Source organism: Xenopus tropicalis, chromosome 1, assembly GCF_000004195.4.
Source record: "Xenopus tropicalis strain Nigerian chromosome 1, UCB_Xtro_10.0, whole genome shotgun sequence".
NCBI classification, from domain to species: Eukaryota; Metazoa; Chordata; class Amphibia; order Anura; family Pipidae; genus Xenopus; species Xenopus tropicalis.
Genome location: NC_030677.2, coordinates 69058124 through 69085635, shown reverse-complemented (window position 1 = coordinate 69085635; position 27512 = coordinate 69058124). Strand labels below are relative to the sequence as shown.

At 38.7% G+C, this 27512-nt stretch overlaps 1 protein-coding gene across 3 annotated transcripts in view; it reads right to left on the bottom strand.

The window, feature by feature from the left end:
* Window positions 1-27512, bottom strand: part of ank2 (ankyrin 2, neuronal) — a 284604-nt gene that overhangs the window by 236983 nt on the left and 20109 nt on the right. For 2 of the 3 annotated variants that reach the window (XM_031902887.1, XM_031902900.1), the window contains exon 1: window positions 11814-11970. The exons of the other annotated variant lie outside the window; for it this stretch is intronic. The gene's annotated coding sequence lies outside the window, so the exon portion shown is untranslated. Of the gene's footprint in view, window positions 1-11813; window positions 11971-27512 lie in introns of those variants that run through there. 3 annotated transcript variants of the gene reach the window in all.

The following is a 27512-nucleotide window of genomic DNA, read 5'->3' as shown; positions in this document are numbered from 1 at the left end:
AAGTGGGAATATGGTCCAAGGTTTTCTGGTGGGCCCCTGGCATCTCAGTCCGACACTGGCTGGCACTGATCGGCTAATTTTCTAACCTGCCCAATACCACGAACATGAACAATATCCATAGTACATGAATATGGGCCAGACCTGGCAGGGCATCATACACATAAATAATTATACAAAACAATATTATTAGTACATTTACAGCCAGATGTAGGTACAACCGCCTTAGCTGCACGTAACTAACTAAAGCAAAATAGTCTCATTTACAAAAGCAAGTGCAAAAATGTTCACTAAGCTATGGGCATATAAAAAGATTCTTGGGTCTATATACACATGCCTTGCACCAGAAGGCTGATTGATTCCATTTTTTTGAATAATATGCCTTATTCAATACCTTTCTTGAAGAGGAGTTATTTTCAGTATTTCCTTAGTGTATTATGCCTGAACACAAAACTGACATGCACCTAAAGAAATTCACCTTAACACAGTTATTAGAGCCCCCTAACATAAATATATATACCAGGCTCTGTAAATCAATATTTAATGTAGGGATGCACTGAATCCCGGATTCAGTTTTTTAAGGATTCGGTTTCAGCCGGATCTGTGGTCCCGGCCGAACCGAATCCGGATCCTAATTAGCATAAAACATTTTTTTAACCCCTTCCGATCCTAGTCAGAATATGGTAGTAAGGATTCGGATTTGGTTCAGGATTCAGCCGAATCCTGCTGGGTGGGTCCAGAGGTACAACCAAACCCAAAAAAGTGGGTTCGGTGCATTCCTAATTTAATGTACATAACTACATTGCAAATAATGCTAATTGCTCTATCCAAACACCTGCTGCTGCAAGGCAATTCTTATCAAATCCTAGTCAATGCAGGTGTCAGACACTGTGATGAACATTTATGAATTAAATCACAGTATGCCATAAGTAATAATACAACCAGTTTTGTTATTTTGCGTGCAGAATGTAGACAGTTCAGAAAAGTTCAAGCAGAAGGAAAGATACAAAATACTGCTCCCTAGCAGCCACAATGCATTCTTAAGGAAATAGAATAAATGTCATTATAAAGTCCACATGCTGCAGAATAACACCATTACACTACTAGTCTTCCCTGCTGACATACATACTTGTGAGATCTTGGTTTTTTGCTATGCAACATAAATCATAGCTATTATAGTTATTGACATTTAGCAGCAGGGGAATGTATAGCTATGTATAAGGCATCTGCACTGTTAATTATTTAAAGAGCAGTATAGGCACCTTGCATTATAACCCCCCAACAGCTATTAGTATACCAATCATAATTGTTGCACTCAGAACTGAAGCCACCATTCTTCCCACTGAGATATTCTATATCCACATCACACTATGTTATTGGTGGTTAGCAGTCTGCTTGTTCCAGGGAGGAAAAAATGCAAAGTGTTAACCAAGTAAACTCCCTTCATGTTTTTCTGTGTTCTAGTCAAAACTTGAATATCCACCTAATGACTTAAAGGTAAATATCTTGGAACCAATGCCTATATTATTCAAATGGGAAAATCTGTTATATATCATGAATGTGTTTTAAAGGTGAACATCCCATTTAACAAGCTGTACATTATAGAAGTGATATTTTGCATAAAATGTGTGCAAACATACCAGTTCAATACACAAGATATAAGGCCTGATGCACAGTAGCATATGATCCATGCAGCTCATGATTTTATATAAAAATGTACAAATGTTGCGTACAAACAAAGCAACAAATATAAGTAAAATCTAAATAAGGCACAATTACAGATTTAAACTGGTTAATATTAACACATCCTGCATCAAATGTGTCTATATTAAAGGACTTTTCAACCAAGTACATGGATTACTATGTATAATATTAACTATAATGTTGTCACCCACAATAAATTGGCATGCATACTTTGCCAGTGCCATACTTTTTGCACGGTACCTTTGTACTGAGAATACAGTGTATAATGCACAGTGTGGGTCACACCATGATTTCCATTAACAGGGAAATAAACACCAAGAGATGCGGACAACAGATCTGCACAAGTATAATTTTTGTGGTTTGTTGATCAGCATATTTTTTTCCACAAACAAAATGCCATAAACTTCTTACCATTACTTCCCACTGAAGTAAACTGTAATCATATGAAAGGGGCAACATAGACCAATTCCACATGATTCTCACCTGAAAATGCACACACAAGCGATGGCACTTATATTGCACCCACCATAACCTGCAGCACTTAATACCCTCCTATTTGTGTCTGTAAGTTACCCTATTTAAACTGTAAGCTCTTTGGTGCAGGGACCTCCAGCCTCTTGTCTCTTAGCTCTGTGGAATCTTTAATGCAACTGTACTTTTAATTTATTTGTATTTATTATTATACTCTGTATTCATTTACTTATTATTGTAATGGCCTGATCTTTGTTTATTAATTTATTGTGCTGCTGTACAGTGCTGCATACATAAGTAGCGCTATATAAATAAAAATATACATACATATATAATGGTAAAGCATCAAGTCTGTTAGTCTTTGAAGGAAAAGCTACCATGGTGGCAGTTTCACTCTATGCTCGCTGACATTAATGGTAGTTGAATGATGATGTTTTTAGTTATTTGTGGGATACAGGTAGCTTGAAAAATATGGAAAACTGAAATATGTCTACTAGGAATTAAGATGTCATTCTATGTGGTTAATTTAAAAAACTAAGTGTGCACATTGCACTGATATATACAGCAGGTCAAACAAAGCAATTCCTTTACTAGTGACTTGAAAGTTCACTGATTCAGAACAGACTAGGTTCCAGTTCAATAGAATTACAGCTCTCTGCTGCCTTCCAATTAACTGAAAAAAAGCAGAACAAGCGAAGTAATTAATTTTGTTTCAGCTCTTATATTTTATACCACAGCTAAAACAAGAGGCCAGTTGACATGTGGCTAACTCAGGATGTTCTCTACCCTAATGCAAGTTATGTTTTATTAATTTAAAAAAATCCACTCCATATGGTAGGCATCAGAGATAATGTTGTGCCATTTATTATTTCCCCTGCTGTTGTAACAACGTAGTAATTGTGGTGCACTACTAGATCAAAAGCCTAATTATGTAAATTTGTGAACCAATGTTATTGCCAATTGACAAACCAAACCTTTGACTATAAAATATGCCATTTTGGTACATTTGGGTTATTAAACAACCATCATTATGAATGTGCACATAAATGATCATGCTATAGGCCATTACAGGAAAGAGGTTTCTGTACCACCCTAGGTTGATGAGTGTAGCTTAAAAGGCATAAATGGGATAAAATGTTCATTTGCTGCTTAAGACAAAATTATAACTATAGCAAAAGAGCATTTTTAAATTCTCCAGATCAAAGGGGAACTCAAGTCCAAAAAGTCTGAAAAGACCATGGTTAGGCATAATTATCCAAGGCAGATGACTTCATTTATCATAAAAATATGTGGACTTGGAAAGTGGGCTATTAAATATTTATTTAAAGTAAATAAGGCAGGGTGATAAATCTTATAGATTTAACCAAGTACAAAGTGTTATGTAATAAAAGACATTCTGTTTGCCCAGGTGCAGTAATCCATAACAACCAACCAGCAGGTACCATTTACTATTTTACCTGTTTTAAAGCAAACATCTTATTGGTTGTTATGGGTTCTTTGCACATGGGCAAAGCTAGTACCTTTTATTACATATGAGGGTACATGGCATGTGACTTTAAAGTACAGGACAACTGAAGGCAACACCCTTTTTCCACAAATTATGTAGTTTTGACAATAGTGCTTACATTTTTATATGCAAAATGCAGAATAATTTGAATGTGGTATTCAGCTAATTCTCTTGTGGAGGTCACCCCTAAGGGATTCTGGAAGCTTCCCTCTCAAATGAACTCGCTATATAATTCTACTCAAAGCTGTTGCCAAGTACCAGCGTCATGAAAATTTTCAGATACTTTAACTTGGTTATAAGCACCAGTTTTAATCGCTATCTCATCTAAGCTTAGCTAAAAAAACATTGGATGTAATTAATAACAGAGCTACAGTACACAGACAAAAACCTGTGGTCAGAAAGATTCTGCCTTAGATAGATATGATTTTCTCTTACTTACAGTGATAAAAAAAACTGTATTATTGTGTAGGGCAAAGGAAAAACAATATCTTGGGACAAGAAAAATTGAATCCCTGACCATTTTTTTTAATGTGGTGGTTGAAATGGCTACTAATTGGCTACAGTAACTAATGCAAGGCAAGTGTTATCTGCTTATTTTATCAGCTCTAGAACCTCAAATATAGGATATATTTTAACAGTATAATTTATAGGTATACATAACCTCATGACCATTTATCCCATATATCATACATGTGAAGCAAACTAATGCACAAACCTTTATCTGATTCAGTGTCTGTACTGATAAATACATAAAAGGAATGCTTTCAGTTTTTTTTCTGGGGTTTTTGTTCTCCTTGAATTTTGTTTCTATAAAAGCAACCAAACAAATGCAAGATCTGTTATACAGGATAAGTAAGTCTTTTTATTTCAAAATCCCTTAGACAACTCTGAACAGCCTCCAAAATGACATACCCCTCTCCCTACATAGTGTATCCAACAGTGGCCATACACTAAAAGATTCACTTGTTTGGTGAGATTGAATGTCATTGACAGAATGTAGGCACTTGGCACATAAGGGCCGCAGCAGTGTGTCAATGCACTTCATTGCCCAATGGGATTTTTAAACCTAACCATCGGCATCTGTCTGATTTCTGGTCAGATATTGGTAGGTCTGTCTAAGGGCCCCATGTACAGGGCGTTAAGCTGTCGTCTTAGTCCATCACAGCTTTTATCAGCTTGTGGCCACATTAAGCAGAAACATGCTGTAGAAACCAGGCACTTCCTTGACCAACTTTCTTTTCAATGGAGAAGGAACACTCCGGATACTAAATGGGGCAGAGCTTCAAACTAGATAAGGAAATTACTGGATTATACAGCATGAACAAGACTCTATGTTGGGAGAGACAAAAATATTGCTAAATATCAAGTGGACAAACCAGAAGGATACTGGAAGAATGCTTTGTGGACAGATGAAGCCAAAAGAGAACTTTTGGGCTTAAATGAGGAGCGTTACATTTGGAGAAAAACACTACTTTCCAGCATAAGAACTTTATCCCATCTGTGAAACATGGCGGTCGGAGTGTTTTGGTTTGGGCCTGTTTTTCTGCATCTGGGTCTGGATGGCTTGTTATCATTGATGGAACAATTAATTCTGAACTGTACCAGAGCATTCTAAAGGAAAATGTCAAGGCATTTGTCCATGAACTGAATCTCAAGAGATAGTGGGTCATGCAATCCTAAACGCACAAGTTGTTCTACCAAAGAATAGTTAAAGAAGTATAAAGTAAATCTTCTGGAATATCCAAGTCAAAGTTCTGACCTTAATCCAATTGTTGTGGAAAGACCTAAAGCGAACGTTTCATGTGAGGAAACCCACCAACATCCAAGAGCTAAAGCTGTTCTGTATGGAGGAATGGGCAGGACTGATCAATAGTTACCGCAAACGTTTAGTTGCAGTTATTGCTGCACCAAATACTGAGAGTACAATTCACTTACATTTGCCCGCAGATATGTTATTGGATCATTTTTTTTTTCAATAAATACATGATCAAATATAATAATTTTGGTTTGATTTGTTTAACTTTGGTTTAATTTGTTTAACTTGGTTTTCCTCATCTACTTTTAGGACTTGTTTGAATCAGATGATGTTTAGGTCACATTCATATAAAGTATAGAACATAAAACAGAAAATTTTAAAGGGTTCACAGGTACCACTGTAAATCTCATTATTATGCTTAAGTTCTGGCTTGCTAGTAAATATCCACTGATTGTTTTGTCCATGATCCTCATTACCCTTTTTGCTAGTGTTAACCATATGGGAAAATCTACAACACATGGTCTTGGGGAAACTGGCTGGGACACAGTCTCACGACTAATCTCTTTGGTAGATGTTGAAAAAAGAAGAAAATGCTAATTGAAGAGAGAAAGCAAAGGAACGCCTGCCAGAACCCACCAGGTTTGCTTATTGCCTCCCATATTTAGTATCTATCCTTATATCTTGCACTTACAAAACAACGTTAGACATGTTTGTGCATTTCTCACTTTATTACAGGCAAAATAAATGTGCAAGCGCCTGTACAACACAAAATTACACACATTACATTTTGGTAGTAAATAACAAGGTGGCACTTTCTAGGTTATCTACAAACAAATAGAAAAATAATTGATGTGTTACCTGGGTACTTTCTGCTAATTTTGAATGATCCTTACATCCCTAAATACGCCTGTTATTTAATAAGTTGTTATATATTTCTATTTATTATATATTTCTAGATTTGAAATAATACTTTTAGGGCTGTGGCACACAAATCTCCCTTGTCGCGGGTGACTAATCTCCCGAAATGCCATCCCACCGGCTAAAATGTTAATCGCCGGTGGGATGGCATACGCGGCGATTTGCTGAAATCGACGAAGTTGCCTTTCGGCGATCGCAGGGCCGCGTATGCCATCCCACCAGCGATTTACATTTTAGCCGGTGGGATGGCATTTCGGGGAGATTAGTCACCCGCAGCAAGGGAGAATTGTCGCACAGCGACTAATATCCTCCCGTGTGCCACAGCCCTTAGAAAAACAGAAATAAAAAAAAACTAGCAGCCAAAGCAAACCCTGATAAGTCTGCTCATTGCTTTACCATTTTAAATAGGTATGCAACATCAGCAACAGATATTGGCACACACTACAATACAAGGAAAGCCACTTAATATTCACCAGTTATCTTCTCTGCGGCCCCATACTGTAGCCTTTTGTTTTCTGTAAATAAGCCTCTCTGTGCGATACCTAGATAAAATTCAAACTATGCTTTGTTTTATCATTCTAACTTCTAAGTTAAACAGTAGCATCTGGCCTGTGAGTGGGTTGATCCATACAAACATTTTAACTTGTAACTTTGGACTCCTTCAGACATTTTCGGGAATAGACAATGTGCCAAGTGTATTATAATAACTCAGCAAAGTTTCAGGCTCCAGTAAAACAGTACATATATATGATAAAGATGCATTTAAAACCATACACCACAAATAAATCTGACCTGTACTGCAGCAACAAAGCAGTCAATAATCTTTCCATAATTTGTACTTGCTGCAGCCTGAGAATTCAAAACCATTATCAAACTGAACAAGATAAAATGTTAAAGGAGAACTAAAGCTTAACTAAAGAAGTCAGGCAGAAATGTTGAACATTATGTTTTGGGCAACTACAGCCCTGTGGCTCCAAATATTAGCTCTCCATCTTCTTTTCTGCTGATTCACTGCACACGTTTTTAGTTACTGAGCTTAGGGACCAACGCACAATATATAGTATATATAGAATATAAATGTCAGAATATAAGGCTTATTAGTAAATAAAACTACTATTATTAGTACATGGCAGCTCTGAAACTGATGCAATGTGCATTAGAATTTCATGATCAGCCCTGTAGCATCAGCTTTTATGACAGGCAAACCTCATTTTCTGATTGATAATCTGAGTTGACACCTAAGGGCAGCAACATATGGGGAGATTAGTCGCTGTGCTACAAATATCTGTTGTCGCGGGGTACTGATCTCCCCGCAATGCCATCCCACTGGCTAGAATGTAAATGGATGGTGGGATGGCATACGCGGTGCCGCGAACCTACCACCTCAAGCATCTGACAGCCAAAACTGTACTGACAGCCAAACTGTACTTACGTAGTTACATAGAGTCCATCAATTCAACCCTTCTAAGTGAACCCAGCACATGCAGACCTATTCTGACCTATCTATACACTCACATACATAAACCAGATATACCAACATAAATACTAACTGTAGATTTTAGTATCACAATAGCCTTGGATATTTTGCATTAACAGAATCTGCCATCACAACGTCACTCAGAAGGGCATTTCCCAACCTCACCATGAAAAACCACCTACACTGCTTCAAATGAAAGGTCCGTTCCTCTAATCTAAATGGGTGGACTCTGGTGCGCTGAAAAAAACATCCCCTATCTGTCTATAATCTCCTTGCACTGGAACTGGAGAGCCACTCCTACCTTGATGGTTAATAAGTCTAGATCAGTGCTGTCCAACTGGCGGCCCGCGGGCCGACCCCCCTCTGTGTGGCCCCCCACCTGTCTGGCTGCTTTGATGGCTTACTCTTGTGTAAGCTTTAAATGGTATCAGTACTGTGATTAACTGCCCCCCCCGCCATGCTCACACCTCAGATTCAGGCTGTAATCAGGCTGTATTGTTTAAATATGTAATCCCCTGTACTGTTCACACCTTTTAATCTCTGCATTGTTCACCCCCTGCAGTGTTCACACCTCAGGCTCAGGCAGTAATCACCCCATTGTTCCCCTGTTCACAACTCAGGAGCAGTAGAAACCCACAAATAATCCCTGCATACTACAAAAAGAACATATACTGAGGTGGTACTGCAATTAAAAAGTTTTTAAATTTATAGTTATTGTGCAGACTGTAGGAGCAGTGCCAGCATTGTGTCACTTTATGATGCATGTGTGTGCCATACACACAGGCAGCATACGGCAAGCAGAGTATGGCACACACAGGCAGGGTAGGGAAGGCAGAGTATGGCACACACAGGTAGAGTAGGGCAGGCAGAATATGGCACACACAGGCCAAGTTTGGCACAAACCAGCCAAGAATGGCACACACAGTGAAAGTATGGCACACGCAGGCAGGGTAGGGAAGGCAGAGTATGGTGCACACAGGCAGAGTAGGGCAGGCAGAGTATGGCACATACAGGCAGGGTAGGGCAGGCAGAGTATGGCACACACAGGCCAAGTATGGCACAAACCAGCCAAGAATGGCACACACAGTGAAAGTATGGCACGCAGGCAGGGTAGGGCAGGCAGAGTATGGCACACACAGGCAGGGTAGGGAAGGCAGAGTATGGCACACACAAAGGCAGGGTAGGGCAGGCAGAGTATGGCACACAGGCAGGGTAGGGCAGGCAGAGTATGGCAGGTTTTTGCTGTACTACAACCATTAATATGGGTATGGTCATGTGATAACATGGGTGTGGTTTCAAGTGGGTGCGGTTTCAAAAAGGGGAGTGGTCAAAACTGGCTTCCATTATCGTCCCTCCACCACGTAGGTCGGAAAAATTCCGGCCCTCGGTACAACAGAAGTTGGACAGCACTGGTCTAGATGATAGCAGTAAGATGATAATGGGGTCCCATGCAGGCTGTCTAGCCGTGGGTACAACCCTTGCTATCCAACCCTCATACATTATCATGTTATTTTTAGGAACACGCATAAAAAAATTTTAACGGTGACACAGCAACTGAAAGTAACACCTGCGACTGATTAACAATTTTCTTATTGAAAGGAAGAATTCTAATCTAGTTTTCCTGTGCATAGCGGATATATCAGATGCCTCCTTCATTCAGATTCCTTCTGAACCCAAGAAATTGTGAGTGTGTTAACCCCCTTGGCTGCTTGGGAAGTTTCCAACAAGGGGTCCTCTATGTCAGTCCTGGAGTTACTTAACTGACAAGCTATAAATCATTTGACTGGTGTGTTTGTATCAATACTAATTACAAAGTAAAAGAAGGCTATGCTGTCCTTGTGGCAGTTATTCACACCAAACCAGCCGTTTCTTGCTTTAGCACACTGACATAAGTACATTCTACAAGTGGCAATTTCCTACAGTCTGATGGTGAAGAGCTCAGTGCAAAGAAAGAGCAGGAAAAGCTCAGCTCCAAGCTGCATTATTACCCACAGTACACTAGGATAAGCTGATTGCTGCAAGCTAATCAAGTAATCCTGCCCTAACATAAGCATGATTTTATTATAGGATTTAGCCCTTTGCTCCCCTACCCAGGGAGATGTATTGACCCTAATTAGACAATTTTGTAATTGGGGTGCGCACATAGTGCTTTGTCACTCTTCTCAATATCTCTGCCAGAGATTTGCACATGACATTGCAATACCTCCCTTGATATCAACTGGGACAATACATCCTACAATCCTATTTCTGAATACACTGACAGGTTGCATTTCCTGTTACTTTCAAACCAACCCACAACATAAAATTAACGTATCAACACTTTATTTGTAATTCAAATAGTGTAAGTTGCACTTATGATTACTGTTTTCTGTTTTAGAAATTAATTCCAATTTTTAGCAAGTTTCCACTGAAAATGCCAATAGATGTTTAGCAGCCACACCCATTTCTGAAAAATATGTAGCATCCTTGTAAACATATCGAGCAGCCACCTAATGGGCACTTTCATTAAAAATGCATGAAGCCTCCTGTCTACTTTCACTTCTACGGTCCTATGAATCTCTTCCAACAGCTTGTATAAATCCCTCCCCATAAAAAAAAAAAAATATTTACTTCTTCATAACTATTTTGGTACTGATGCTGCTAATATAATGCACCAAACTATATAAGGTGTTTCCCATGTTCTGCAAGCTATGATCCTTTCTTTCTACACTTGAACATCTTTTTTTATGTATAACCCATAAGTGTATTTACATAGTGTTATCACCAAATATTGCCAAGTAGCAGTATCTATTAACTTGAACAATGTATTTCTTACATTCACCAACAGTGTTATTCATTAGTTCTGCTCTCCTCTTTACATGGGATCTATTATCCGTAAACCTGGTACTCATATAAAGCTCTTAAATACAAAAATGCAATTTCTCATAAAGTACTATATAAGCAAACAATTCTTGTTTTTTTGACTATTTTTTCTCTATAATAATAAAATAGTACTTTTACTTGATGGTAAATAAGCAAATAGTACAAAATAATATTGGTGGTAAAACAGTGCTATTGGGTTCTTTAGCAGCCATAAGGTACAATGCTCCAAACTATAGAAAGACCATTTATGCAGAAGACCTATATCCTAAAAATTCTATATAATAGATTCCATACCTGTACAAATAAGATCTCTCGGAATAATTACTAAATAGCTGTATTACAGAATTGACAATGGCTGTAAAGGCCATGTTTGAAGTCATTACAGTCTAGGGGTCAATGGGATAGTAAATAAGATGACAATGAATTGCCAGAAATAGGTGTGGCTGCAGTGCACTGCTGGGAATGGATACATTAATAAGACCTGCGCCTAGTGCCAGGAATCCTATCAAATGCACCCCAGAAATATTTAGTAGACATGTAGCTCTCCCTCTTTCAGTGCCCTTATTATTAAAGAGTGCAGTTTGACAACATGACAGGGGTCACAGCTATCAACATGAAAACAGCATATGGAACCAGGTTACCATAATTCTATTTGTATTTATTTTCATGGGTCTAAGCAGACAGAACTGTAACCATCTACAGTTAGTCAGTGTCACTGTGGGAAAGTCATAAGGCAAACATGTTCACCCTGCGCTCCTCCAGCTGTTGAGCTACAGCATCCTAGTATTTAGTGCCCGTCTGGCCAGGGCCATTGGGAGTGGTAGCTGAGAAGCTGAGGGAGATGCAGACTGTACATCCCTTCTAGACAGCATAACGCAGGCAGACTGATAACTGACTTATTTAAGTGTTGATTCCGGTTGCCTGTACCCTCCAGGCACCAACTAATAATGAGCTAATATGGCAAATGCAGAAGCACAGATGTGGGAGCCGCTAAAGGGGAAATAAACAAACCCACCCTGGCCGAGATTCATTTCAGACATGCAAAGCAAGACTTGCTTCCCACCCATACAGCTGCAATAGATTCGGTTCCCCAGTCCACCTCCCCGCAGCGTTTCACTTACTAAACACAGATGCCTGGGACAGAATCCAGCTACACAGGGGCAACAGTACACACAGCCGGAGCAAGACGCGATACGCAAGTCACCGGAGCTCCCTGCATCTACTGACCCATGTGCTGCTGAGGCTGCTGCCACTGCCCGGACAGCCCCGCCCTGCCCAATCAGCAGTGTAGTCACATCACAGCGCAAAGGCCAATCAGTGAAGCGCAAGCGTCTCCAGGGCGCGCCCCCAGAGTTTTCCTTGTTTTTGACAGGTGCTGTTTTATACATTTTTGCTCCTAGAGGAAATCGCTCTGCAGTCGGGAGGTCAAAGAGCATCGATCTGTTGCGTTGAAGGTGGCGCTTTACAAGCGGGGAAGTACTGAGGGAGATGGGATCATCTGCTTGTGCCTAATGGCTATGGTGATGTCTCCCAAGGTAAAGCGGCATATTGATTTCATAAAAAGAAGAGAACGAGGTCAAAACAATATCAAATCGGAGTAAAGGGACGTCAAGTTCCGTCCGGAATTCTAAGGGTCCTCCATGTAGCAATAAGATTGGGCCTGGGAGGTACAGCTTGACCCATCTTTCCTCATACTGTAGTTGGTGGCAAAGCATTGCTTTGTTTCATAGACATATAGTAGTAACCCTTGTACATCAGTAATAGTTGTAGAGCATCGATACAGGTATAGGACCCATTATCCAGAATGCTCAGGACCAAAGGTATTCTGGATACAGGGTCTTTACGTAATTTGGATCTTCATACCTTAAGTCTACTAAAAAATCAATAAAACATGAATTAAACCCAATAGTATTATTTTGCATCCAGTAAGGATTAATTACAGTGGTGTGAAAAACTATTTGCCCCCTTCCTGATTTCTTATTCTTTTGCATGTTTGTCACACAAAATGTTTCTGATCATCAAACACATTTAACTATTAGTCAAAGATAACACAAGTAAACACAAGATGCAGTGTTTAAATGAGGGTTTTTATTATTTAGGGAGAAAAAAAATCCAAACCTACATGGCCCTGTGTGAAAAAGTAATTGCCCCCTGAACCTAATAACTGGTTGGGCCACCCTTAGCAGCAATAACTGCAATCAAGCGTTTGCGATAACTTGCAACGAGTCTTTTACAGTGCTCTGGAGGAATTTTGGCCCACTCATCTTTGCAGAATTGTTGTAGTTCAGCTTTATTTGAGGGTTTTCTAGCATGAACCGCCTTTTTAAGGTCATGCCACAACATCTCAATAGGATTCAGGTCAGGACTTTGACTAGGCCACTCCAAAGTCTTCATTTTGTTTTTCTTCAGCCATTCAGAGGTGGATTTGCTGGTTTGTTTTGGGTCATTGTCCTGCTGCAGCACCCAAGATCGCTTCAGCTTGAGTTGACGAACAGATGGCCGGACATTCTCCTTCAGGATTTTTTGGTAGACAGTAGAATTCATGGTTCCATCTATCACAGCAAGCCTTCCAGGTCCTGAAGCAGCAAAACAACCCCAGACCATCACACTACCGCCACCATATTTTACTGTTGGTATGATGTTCTTTTTCTGAAATGCTGTGTTACTTTTACGCCAGATGTAACGGGACACGCACCTTCCAAAAAGTTCAACTTTTGTCTCGTCGGTCCACAAGATATTTTCCCAAAAGTCTTGGCAATCATTGAGATGTTTTTTAGCAAAATTGAGACGAGCCATAATGTTCTTTTTGCTTAAAAGTGGTTTGCGCCTTGGAAATCTGCCATGCAGGCCGTTTTTGCCCAGTCTCTTTCTTATGGTGGAGTCGTGAACACTGACCTTAATTGAGGCAAGTGAGGCCTGCAGTTCTTTAGATGTTGTCCTGGGGTCTTTTGTGGCCTCTCGGATGAGTTGTCTCTGCGCTCTTGGGGTAATTTTGGTCGGCCGGCCACTCCTGGGAAGGTTCACCACTGTTCCATGTTTTTGCCATTTGTGGATAATGGCTCTCACTGTGGTTCGCTGGAGTCCCAAAGCTTTAGAAATGGCTTTATAACCTTTACCAGACTGATAGATCTCAATTACTTTTGTTCTCATTTGTTCCTGAATTTCTTTGGATCTTGGCATGATGTCTAGCTTTTGAGGTGCTTTTGGTCTACTTCTCTGTGTCAGGTAGCTCCTATTTAAGTGATTTCTTGATTGAAACAGGTGTGGCAGTAATCAGGCCTGGGGGTGACTACAGAAATTGATATTGAAATTGAAAATTGAAATTGATAAACCACAGTTAAGTTATTTTTTAACAAGGGGGGCAATCACTTTTTCACACAGGGCCATGTAGATTTGGAGTTTTTTTTCTCCCTTAATAACGTAAACCTTCATTTAAAAACTGCATTTTGTGTTCAATTATGTTATCTTTGACTAATAGTTAACGGTTTTTGATGAGCAGAAACATTTAAGTGTGACAAACATGCAAAAGAATAAGAAATCAGGAAGGGGGCAAATAGTTTTTCACACCACTGTATATTTTAGTTGGGATCAAATACAAAGCACTGTTTTATTTTTACAGAGAAAAAGGGAATCAATTTTAAAAATCTGAATTATTTTATTAAAATGGAGTCTACGAGAGACAGGCTTTCTGTAATTTGGAGCTTTCTGGATATCGGGTTTCCGGATAATAGATCCCATACCTGTACTTCTATACTGTGTAACTGTGATACTTCTATAGCAGTCATGCTTGTATAGCAGTAATGCTTCCACACTTGTACAGCAATAATGCTTGCATAGTATAACAGCAATACTTCCATTGCAATAATACTTCTATATTAGTTATAGTATAACAGAAATATAGGTATAGTATTAAAGCAATACCTATATAGCAATAGTACTTCCATAGCAGTAATACTTAAATAGCAACAAAAGTATAGCAATAATACTTCTATAGCATTAATAGTATAGCAGCAATGCTTACATATCAATAATAGTATATCAGCAATAGTTCAATAGCAGTAACACGTCAATATACATACCGGTAATACCTATTTAGCCGTAACAGTATAGCAGTAATATTAAATCAGTTATACTTCAATATCAGTAATAGTAAAGCAGTAGTGCTTGTATAGCTGTAGTAGTATAACAGATATACTTCCAAAGCAGCAATAGTATAGCAGTGATAATATAATAGTATAATAGCAATACTTCAATAGAATGAATACTTATACAGCAGTAATACCGGCATAGCAGTAATAGTATAACAGTAATACTTCCATAGCAATAATACTTCTATAGTAGTAATAGTACCTAAGTTCAACACTGTACATGGTGTAGACTTTGTTGGTAGAATAATAAATGTTGAAAAAAGGAACAGCAATAGGGAAAGAAGATATTTATGCATTCTTATATTGTTGTAAAATGTAATGAACAAGTACATTGTGCACCATTGGAGACCTGTACTTGATGCCTCAACAATGGCAGGATTAAAGTGCAGGACTTCCTTGTGGTCTCATGAATACCAATGAGAGTAAAGCCAAAGCACTTGCCATTGGTATTTCAGGCAGGGTTAACTCTTTTTGGGTGGAGGAAAAAAGCAAAATGGTTACATTTCAGTGGAAAACCGTGGATCTGGCGTCTCAAACACAGTCATGCCCCACCTATGAAGCTATAACTAAATACACAGACATATCTAAAATATCTAAAAGTTATAGCTATAATACCAGAATCACATACAATCATTATTTTATACAGGGGCTACAACAAACCATTGGTGGTCACATAGTGAATATGCAGGGTCTGCCAGGGCAGTGACAACAAAGATTATGGTTAAAGATACATACAATTTTAAACTTTTCATTATCAATACAGGTATAGGACCTATTATCCAGGATACTTGGGACCTAGTCTTTTCCTGATAAGGAGTCTTTCTGTAATTTGGATCTCCCCGAGGCCGCCCCCTTTTGCCGCCCGCCCACCCACCTCTGAAGGAGTTGCAGAGTTCCACAGCAGAGACTAGAGTATCTGTCCATAGGACCACAATAAGCCATACACTCCATAGAGCAAGGCTTTATGGAAGAGTGGCCATTACTTAACGTTAAAAGAACAGAAGGCACGTTTTGAGTTTGCCAACAGGCATATGGGTGACTCCCCAAATGTATGGAGGAAGGTGCTCTGGTCTGATGAGACTAAAATTGAACTTTTCGGCCACCAAGGAAGAAGCTATGTCTGGCCACAGTAAAACATGGTGGTGGCAGCATCATGCTCTGCGGATGTTTTTCAGCAGCAGGGACTGGGAAACTGGTTGAGGGAAAGGTGGATGGTGCTAAATACAGGGATATTCTTGAGCAAAACCTGTGTCAGTCTGCCTGTGATTTGAGACTGGGACAGATGTTCACCTTCCAGCAGGACAATGACCCAAAGCATACTGCTAAAGCAACACTTGAGGGGTTTAAGGGAAAACATTTAAATGTGTTGGAATGGGCTAGTCAAAATCCAGACCTATTTAAGACTAAGGAAACTGCCGAGTGTGGGCACGTGGACCGGATTGGAGTAAGCCTGTGCGCACACTTAGGTAGTTGCCATAGTTTTTAATGCAGACACACTGAGGAGCATATGGAAGCGCATCCACTTCTCTCAACCTGTCCGAAAAATGCAGGGCTGAGAGAAGCGGATATATGCGTAGTAAGTGTAATAAAATGGTTTGTAACAGTTACCTAAGCCTAGCCCCATGCTCTCCTGCTAATCTGGCTGACTCAAAAAAAATTTAACAGAAGTTGATTATCCTCAGCCTGCCTTCAACCTCCAAATCCCACAATCCCCTGCACACATGATGTTAGTAATGAAAGTGCCAGGGGTGCTGCTGCCATGAGGTGAGTTGACTACCCTGGCAACTAAGAGCCCAATTTCCGTTTTTATATCAGAAATTCAGTTCTTCTAGTGCAGGGAGCACGATTGCTCTGCACTGCACTGCACTAGTAATGCAGCCCCCCCCTAGACCTGATCCGGTGCTAAAAAGGTAAGCGAGGGGGCGGCAGTGCGAAAGCCGCCTCAGGTGGCATTAGGTAGAGAAACCCCGCTGCATAGTGCAATACATTGTGGGACATGTAGTTCCTGCATGCTGTCTTTAAGCTGTGGAAAGTTTGTTACGATTTGGAACATCCGTGTTTTAGTCCCTCCTTTCCTGCCAGGATTATAAATAATGCAGAAAACAAAGAATTATTTTTCAGGTATATTAGGGGTCTGAAAGCTGGAGTTCCTCTTTAATAACAGGATCAGATGGTGAGGTCAGCAGCAAAGCAAAAATGTCCCTATTCTCATGGGGACTTGTCTTCTGGCTTAGATCATCATCTTGCCTGTGCAGAATATGTCATCATCTTGCTCTTCTGCCAGACGCTCTCTGTATTGATCTAAAGATATATGTATCTTGCACTACAGAGCATGACTTATAAATTAAATTCTTCATTTTGTATCTTAACTGCGTCACTGCTAAATACGGCAAAATCAGTCCTATATTTATAGATATAAGCAATGGGGATGATTTTAGGGATTAAATACATTTATAAATAATATAAATTTATAAAAGGGCTATGAGAAGGCAGAGTCTTCTAAAAATGTACAGTGTTGCTAAAGTTTTTCCATTACATCCTAGCTAAATAATGAGATGCTAACATGTTCCTTGTTGTTATAGTAAATGTCTCTGCAGCAATAGCAGGCAGGGAAGGCCTTTCTGACAGTTGTAGTTCATCCTGTGCTTGCCAAAGCATGTCATAAGCCATAGCTCTTGTATAAAGTTTACAAAAAAAGAAACAATAGACAGTGGCAGTACCTAGACTTGTCATCTGGCCAGTGACCAGTAATTTGGGGGTTAATTACTGTAACTACCCTTTATTGAGCACTGATATATTACAGAACATTTACAGCAAATGTTTAACTGTGCACATCATGTATTTTATTTGCAGATTTTGTCCCTGAGAGTAGTTAACTATAAATGTGTATACATCAGAAGGAATTGTGAGCTGACATTAAGGCTAAGGGCACATTTACTAAAATCCGATGTTTTTCTGGGCTTAAATCACGATATGGTAAAAATTCGTAGTAACAATAATTTCTGATGTTCCAAAATGTCTTTTATCGGTCATATGAAAATATCGCAATTGCGTTCCGAAAGTCACTAAACTTTCATGCCAAATAGTTTGTTAATCCGCGAAAACTTTTCTGGCTTTGATGCCTTCCAAGTCTGGCTTTGGAAGCCTTCCATAGGACTCAACAGATTAAACCTAGTGAAAAGATAGTCCAGAGGAAAGTTTAACCAAAGCTTTAAAGAATTCTGAAATGTTCATAGTCTTTTGTGCAAAATACGATTTTTTCGTGGTTTTTTAACAAAAACCACAAAAACTTGTGGAATTTTAACAAACTTTTCCCATACATACCGAAATGTTCTATAAGTTAAAAAAAATGAGAAAAAATACAAAATTATGTCAAAATTGTTTAGTAAATGGGCCCCTAAAAATTCGAATAAATTAATTTCCACAAATGTCTGACATTTACTTGAAAGTCTGAACTGAAAAAGTTAGTGCGGGAAAAAGTCGCAGAAAAGTCCCAAAACTTAATCCAAAATCTCTAATGCTCTGAAGCAAAAGAAGGATCCTCCAAGGAAGGGAAGTGACATCTGCCATTGACTTCTACATGAACACGACAGGCTTTAGTTGGCGAATTGTCACATAGCTGTTCTGACGCATAGTAAATCACAAAAATGCAACACTTTTTTTCTTGTGACTTTTAGCGCTAAAAATCCAAATCAGGAAAAAAAATCTGACTATTTGTAAATAGCCCCCTTACAGTTTGATGAAAGTTTCCCTTTAACCATAGTTTTGCCACCTTCAAATAAATGGATTGTCGCTTCTATAAAGAGAACAGAAAGTATCTTAAAATAAACAGTTTATAAAGGGGTTGTACAGTCTTGGGACATTTTAATTGTTTCTATTTATGAACGAAACCCTTTGTGGCACCTTCGGCGAAAACTTTACTTATTCTTTCTGTTAATCAAACTGTGGCTAAGGTAACCGTGCTGTTCTAAATTATGGCCTCTTAAAATTACACTTAATACAGCCCTTTCCCCAAGCAACTGGCACACAATTTAAGCTGATATCATTTTTGCATTTTCTCATTCATCCTCTCCAAAACTTTTAAGTCTTTCCTACCACACAACTGTGTCTTGTTACAGGATAGGGTTATCTGGGGGGTTTAGTGCATTTTGTACAGCTGTGTGCTTTGTGGGGGATATTTTTAAGTAAGGATACAAACTATTTATTCCTAGGTTTTATCTTCCATTTATTTTTCTTCCGCTTCCTTGAATTTTGCCTTAATTTTAGATTTGCTGTACAGACATATGGGGCCTTGTTAAGGTAACTAATCTTACCCCTTCCCCCATTAAAAAAAAGGGTATATCGTGTAGTCTGGGTGTATCAGGTGCATCAGTGTAGTCCCCCTCATCTACAGGTGACTACATGTACAGCAGCCCTAGAGAGAGAGCTCCTCATTTGCCCTGTTTCATGCAATGTAATTCAGTTCAGCCTGTTTTTCTCAGGCCAGTGTTAGGTTTGTACACTACACATTACTTATAAGGCTCAGACTAATATCGCCATAAACCATTGCCCCAAGTCTTTGCCTACTGTGTTGCTGTCCCATGAAGGCTTAACAGCGCTTAGAACATGAAAGGTTACACAATTTTATTTATTTTTTTCTTAATTGATGATCCTCTAGTCTCTGTTGGCCTAACCTAATACACAGGCAAGTAATCTAAAACACTTTAACACTTTACATGCGGGGACCTGCCATAATCACAAGAAAATCTTCTTCCATATTTTCCCACAATTGTGCTGGGTCAAGCATGTAAAGTATGTAGTTTCAGTTGAAAGGTTGAGAGGTGATTTCCTGCAGGCAACAAATCATTGCCCTTCCTACAGTAGCAAATCAAAGGAGCCCTGAGCACTATACTTCAGAGAATTCAGGGCTTACATATATACACAAGTTCAAGTGCAAACCACAGTAATGCACACAAAACTGCATTCATCCAAATTGTATTCGCAAATGTAGCAGTGCATGCGCCTTTACACTCTAACCTTGTACCAGAACCCCAGTTGCTTCCACTCCACTGAGTACAGGGTGCACAGATGAAAGGGAGCTCAAAAATTAACATCTGCCTTGAGGATTTGTTACTTCCAAGGTTTCCTTTTTATGTCACACCTACACACCACTGACATACATGTAATGATCACAGGCTGGCACTGTTTTCAGCACAATGTGTATTGGCATACTTGCATGCAATGTGCATTTTTGAAACAGTCATTTGTTTACTTAAAGGAGAAGGAAAGGGAAAATCTAAGTAAGCTTTATCAGAATCAGTCTATGTAAATACAGCCAAAAGCACTTACAGAACTGCTGCTCTAAGTCCTCAGTGAAAAGAAACACCACATTTGTTTCCTTTAATTTTGTATACATAATGTTTTGTGTCAGACTTCCTGTTTTCAGAAAAATCCTTCAGGGCACAGCACGAGTTTTCTCCTCTGCCCCCTCCCAACCTCTCCTTTCTCCCCCTCCCATCTCTGCTGTGTAATCTGAGTTTAGAGCTGTTCCAGGAGCAGTGTGCAGGAATAGGAGTGAAGTCTGACCAAGCTAAAATGGCAGCTGCAATCTTAAACAAACATAGGGAGCTTCTATTGCTGTTTACTCAGGTATGGTAAAGCATTCTGCAATAAATATAGCTTTCTAGCTTACACTGCTGTGACTAATCTATTGACAATAAAATGCCAAAATGCCTTTCCTTCTCCTTCCTTCAGGACTTCCATGCAATACTCTCCAGCCTCCACCCTCTCAGCCTTTCCAGTATGCCAAGAATTTTGGCTTGATAGGCAATTGTTTGTGGTAGTATGTTGACTTGTTGACTATTCGAGGTGGGAATGTGACACACATCTGAGTTGCAATGTAGATATTACTCTGCAACCTGCCAAACACCATGCTTTTTTTGTGGAGCAGAAATGCAATGCAGCCTCAACACCAGTCCAGTTGTCTTCAGAGGGGGATCAGTCCATTTATTCACTAATCTTGCAATACCACAGGGCTGGTATTCATGCCAGTGTAATTAGAAGGAAAGAAAGATAACAGAGCCATTTTTCCATAATACATGGCAACCCTATGCAATATATATCTATAAGTGGGCACTGTTGGGCAGTGGCCAGTGTTAATGTGAACCTCAAGCCACTAAAAGTAAAGGCAAGCAAGATTAAATGAAGGAACAAATAAATTAACTTACAAGAGAAAAAGCCTGACAATTTGGATCACTTTGATTCTAAGGGAACATCATCATATGCAAAAATATATACAGGATCAATACAAATTGTGGCCTTCTGAATAATTAATCACTACGACTTAACACTATTAGCATAGCAAGTGTTTTTAAGTTGTTTTGGATGCAATATTAGCAAAATATTTTCAATTCAGATAGTTACATAATATAGATTGCAATATCGGATAAAAGTGATTGTTTTATTTGCTTTATTTTGAGAACAGGAAGAATGTGTCCTGCACTGAGGCTTAATTTGTAGTTGCTGGGGGTCTCACCTGATAAATATGTACTAGTATATAGATCCAGGAACAACGCAGGCACAAAATATGCATTCACCACAATTCTAAATGCATCCAGTGTTAGACTGGCCCCAACATCTGTTAAGTTGCGTTCCACATGGGTGCTGGTACGACAGTTTGTAGCCCTATACGAACTGTTTTGTGGAAAATTCAGCTTCTAACTATACTCAGAATGATGACTCCATTACAAAACATTTGCATGCAGTAGTTTTGCATGACAATTTTTGCTGAGGTTCCAGAATCAAGAGGATTAAAACTGCTGCACTTTGGAAGTCCCTAGGTGAAACAGCTAAATACAGTATGCACTTTCATGCATATTGCATATTTAATGGACGGTGTATAGAAAAGTGGTATTTGGCACATTTTCAGCATTTCTTTATTTTTATAAAAATGTGACTTACATTATCCAGTTTTCCCCAGTCAAATTCTAAAATTCACAAAACACTTTTCAGTGTTACCTACCTACATGCCATTGAACACTGCAGTTTATGTAATATCGTGTTTCTGATTTACTTTTACTGAGTGGTAATACTTTTCCACCATAACATTATTTATCTATTTTTGCTTGCTTTTAAATAAAGTAGGCATGTTTACTGTTTATATACATCAGGAGTAGTTCCAAAGAAACATTTTTCCAAGACAACACTGTAATACCAAACAGCTTTTACTTAGAACAGAGCAAAGAGCAGCACAGATCAGGTCACCAAATACTTTTCAGCCTGCCAAATCATATACAATGCATGTTGAGGAGCAAGCACCAATGTAATGGGTTGTGATTATTCAGGTCAAAATACTAAATGTATTTTTGACATAGTTTGGAAACTGGGCATAAACATAAAAAGGTTCTCAAATGAGCAACAGCATAATGGGGGCCTTTGCATATCGGTAAGTACAAGTCCTTGCCCCACACCAACTCATAACCTGCATAACTAATATTTGTCCAGTTTGGGTTGGTTGTCAGTTTGGCTCTATACACAGTCCAATAAGCTACTGACTGAATCTAAAATCAACAGCTTGTATTGGCACGTGCATGGCCAGCTTTAGTCTATTTAAAGTATAATAAATGAAATAGAAACCCTACTTATAAATAACTCCTTAAATGGCTTGGAAAATATGACCAGTCATGCTGTCAAAGGCAAAGCAATATAAATGACACTGCATCTAAAGCATATTGCTGTGGTCTTAGGTGATATGCAATAGCTCTGACAACAATAGTTCTTGAATGGATGTTTCATTGCATGACCTTGGCTGCCATTAAACCATTCTAATTTATTTTTAAAAGAGCAATTTCATCAAAGAAAAGGCTTTCTAATCCTATTAGCATTTGACTATTTTTTTATATAATGAAAATAAATTTTTTTTTTATGAAAATACTTTGATAGGTAATACAAATAACATTTCCACTTACTAATTGTTACTGTGATCTTCTTACAATTACCCATCCCACCCCAGATATCAGGATTTTACAAATCAACTATCATATAAAACACATAAACTATTTATTTTCCTATCAAATTGCAGGAAACTGCACTTTATGCTCTTTGTGAATAGATGCAAATATGTCATCAATCTCATTTACTGAAAAGCACACAGAATTTCAATTTCACAGAAGAAGTGACTTAAGTAGCATTACTAGTATACCTCCTGTACACTCTGCAAAACATCAACTGAAAGGAAAGCAATTAAATAAAACATGCATATTAAAGGGCTTCTGAATCAAGGTTCAACATAAAATATGTAACATTCCTGTCCCACCCATGAGATAATGTATACATTTACATACTACATTATATATGCCTTTTATTCCTAGACAGCCATTGAACCCCTGGAAACAAACTAGTCACTCATTAAACTGCTTATTGTAGTGAATTCTAGTTTTCTACTAAAGAAAACATTCCTGTGCTGTTGCTATAATCTTCTTGCCTCCAACATGTTACTGCAAAATAATTTTATGAGACAAAAAGTTTTAGAACCTCTGTCTCTGGATATTAAAAACTGGTGTATACGTGAGATATACCTTTTTTAAATAACTACTTTCTTCAACCTGTTGTAACGTGTTAAGTAGCTCTTTCAACAATAAATATCAGTATAGATGTGTGTATAGACGTAGTAATGATATATTTGCTAAATATCAAATATATATACAGTATGTGCGTGTGTTAACATGTTATATTAATATTTATCTTTATAGTATGAATATCCTTTGCACTCCCACATTTGGCTCCCACAGTTAATCAAGTGTTTTATTGATACAGGCATCTCCAATAGATCTATATATCTTTATATATGGAGTATTGGTGCGATATATATGAGGGGCTTATAACACAAAGAATTTAGACTGCACTATGGTACAAGATGGGAATCAAATAATAGCAGCCAACAGCAAGGTTTGGTTTGGGGGTAATAAACAAGATAGCACAGCAGCAAAAGCTGAAATATAGAAACACACTGAGAAGTGCAAAGAAAATAAATTACATATAATATTTTCAGCTATATTTTACAAGGAATTACTGCTCATTTCCAAATGCAGCCGCAGGTAGAGCAAAAAATGAAATGAGACAGGTAATAACAAACTGCAAAAACAAATGGCAGCTTGCTCCTGTTTTTTTACACATTGCACCCTTTCTCACCATAAACTGTCCCTAATATATTTTTGTTTACTTTCTCTGCATACAGTTACATTCCATAATTTTCCTTTACTTCTCTCATATTAATACAAGACATAAACTTCTTACAAGTATAGGATCCATTTTTTTGTAAACTTGTTATTTAAAGGTTCCAAATTACAGGAAGGCCATCTCCCATAGACTCTTTTTTTAATCAAATAGTTTAGATTTTTAAATTTTATTTCTTTTTTCTCTATATTAATAAAACAAAACCTTGTACATGTTCCCAACTAAAACACAACTGATCCATATTGGAGGCAAACCAGCCATATTGGGTTTAATTAATGGTTAAATAGTAGAGTTAAGGTATGGTATGGAAGTCCAAAGTGCGGAAAGACCCTTTATCCAAAAATCCCCAAGACCCAAGCATTTTGTATAACAGGTCCTAAACCTATATAGTACAAAAAATGTAGCATGCAAGAATCTCCACAGCTTTATGCACATTAAAAGTATGTGTACTGACAATGCATTATTATCTTTATCATGCAGCTTTTTTGTAGGATCTAAAAGCTACAAGGGCGAGTTGTACAAACTATATATATATAACCTTAAGGCTTAGTTGTGTAAGGGACAGCCAACAAACGTGTTTTGGGACTACCATTGAATGCATTACTCCAGGCCTTGCTAGGTTTCATAAAATAGAACAATATCTAGCACATTCTGGCTGTTCATAGGTGAGACACAAAAGAAAGGATTTTTACTTTACAGCACCTAGAGACCAAATTAGAACACAACACACAGAAAGCATCTGTATTTCACAATTAACTATGCAGAAACAAATTCTAGTGTGTCTGCCTAGTGAAACAGCTGTTCTTTTCACTAAAATAACTCAAAATGACTGATAATAAATTCAAACGTAAGCCCATAAAACTCAGTACTAATCAATGCGTAGTTGCAAAGACCTATTTATTTGGCTAGGTGGCCTAATATGCATACTTGTGCCAAATTCAGCCAAGCAAATTGTTGAGCAATTATATGCCATGTAGTACAGTGGCCACAGACTGCATTTGCTGTTGAATCAGCAGTGCACCTTAATAACTGATTACCTTAGAAATAAGAAATGAGCAGGGGAATAGAACAACAAAAAAAAGAGTATGACCCACCTCCTCAAACCAAGAGAGAATCTTTGGCCATACTGTATATGTGAGCTTATATCTCAAGTCACCTCTTGCAGAGCATGGTACAGCAGATAAATTTGGATTTTGTAAGCAGCACAGGAAAAATGTTCATCAACTGTTCCTATGCAGAGATGCCTTTAAGGTGTGTGAAATTGCAAAACTAACTAGTTACTCAACTAAGTTACCTTAGTCCACAAGCAGCTCTCTACCATGTAAAACATCTCCCTGTGGGGTTGATGAGCATCTTGGGCAGCCACAGGATGTCACAATTCACATTTTTTGCACTTTGCACACTGCCTTCCTTGTTGCTTGAATTGTTTGCTTTCAGCAGTTATATTCATGAGGAGCTGATGGGGGGAGACACCTAGGCATCCCTCCTCCTACATGTCCACTAGTTGTCTGTGTGTCATTCAGACCCGCAAGTTAGGAAGTGGTGGTACTGTCCTGTGCCTACTGAAGCTGTGCTTTACACCTTGCTCTAGATTTTTTTTTTTTTTTTCTTTAAATGTTGTGAGGTGCAGAGCGCAGCCAGACCTGTGAAAGAATTGCTACCTGAATTAGCACTTAGGGGCTCTTGCTTTTCTGTCCCTAGTTCTAATTAAATGACCCCTATCGTTTTGAAATGTCCTAGACCAAAAAAGTTTGCAATACAGGATTGTTTCATTAAAGTCCTTGAATTGAGCCCTTTCTATTCTGTGGCTATAGCTTCTGGTATTTATATATATATATATATATATATATATATATATATATATATATATATATATATATATATACAGTGGAGGAAATAATTATTTGACCCCTCACTGATTTTGTAAGTTTGTCCAATGACAAAGAAATGAAAAGTCTCAGAACAGTATCATTTCAATGGTAGGTTTATTTTAACAGTGGCAGATAGCACATCAAAAGGAAAATCGAAAAAATAACTTTAAATAAAAGATAGCAACTGATTTGCATTTCATTGAGTGTAATAAGTTTTTGAACCCCTACCAACCATTAAGAGTTCTGGCTCCCACAGAGTGGTTAGACACTTCTACTCAATTAGTCCACCTCATTAAGGACACCTGTCTTAACTAGTCACCTGTATAAAAGACACCTGTCCACAGAATCAATCAATCAAGCAGACTCCAAACTCTCCAACATGGGAAAGACCAAAGAGCTGTCCAAGGATGTCAGAGACAAAATTGTAGACCTGCACAAGGCTGGAATGGGCTACAAAACCATTAGCAAGAAGTTGGGAGAGAAGGTGACAACTGTTGGTGCGATTGTTCGAAAATGGAAGGAGCACAAAATGACCATCAATCGACCTCGCTCTGGGGCTCCACGCAAGATCTCACCTCGTGGGGTGTCAATGATTCTGAGAAAGGTGAAAAAGCATCCTAGAACTACACGGGAGGAGTTAGTTAATGACCTCAAATTAGCAGGGACCACAGTCACCAAGAAAACCATTGGAAACACATTACACCGCAATGGATTATAATCCTGCAGGGCTCGCAAGGTCCCCCTGCTCAAGAAGGCACATGTGCAGGCCCGTCTGAAGTTTGCCAATGAACACCTGAATGATTCTGTGAGTGACTGGGAGAAGGCGCTGTGGTCTGATGAGACCAAAATAGAGCTCTTTGGCATTAACTCAACTCGCTGTGTTTGGAGGAAGAAAAATGCTGCCTATGACCCCCAAAACACCGTCCCCGCCGTCAAGCATGGGGGTGAAAACATTTTGCTTTGGGGGTGTTTTTCTGCTAAGGGCACAGGACAACTTATTCGCATTAACGGGAAAATGGACGGAGCCATGTATCGTGAAATCCTGAACGACAACCTCCTTCCCTCTGCCAGGAAACTGAAAATGGGTCGTGGATGGGTGTTCCAGCACGACAATGACCCAAAACATACAGCAAAGGCAACAAAGGAGTGGCTCAAGAAGAAGCACATTAAGGTCATGGAGTGGCCTAGTCAGTCTCCGGACCTTAATCCAATAGAAAACCTATGGAGGGAGCTCAAGCTCAGAGTTGCACAGAGACAGCCTCGAAACCTTAGGGATTTAGAGATGATCTGCAAAGAGGAGTGGACCAACATTCCTCCTAAAATGTGCGCAAACTTGGTCATCAATTACAAGAAACGTTTGACCTCTGTGCTTGCAAACAAGGGTTTTTCCACTAAGTATTAAGTCTTTTTTTGTTAGAGGGTTCAAAAACTTATTTCACTCAATGAAATGCAAATCAGTTGCTATCTTTTATTTAAAGTTATTTTTTCGATTTTCCTTTTGATGTGCTATCTGCCACTGTTAAAATAAACCTACCATTGAAATGATACTGTTCTGAGACTTTTCATTTCTTTGTCATTGGACAAACTT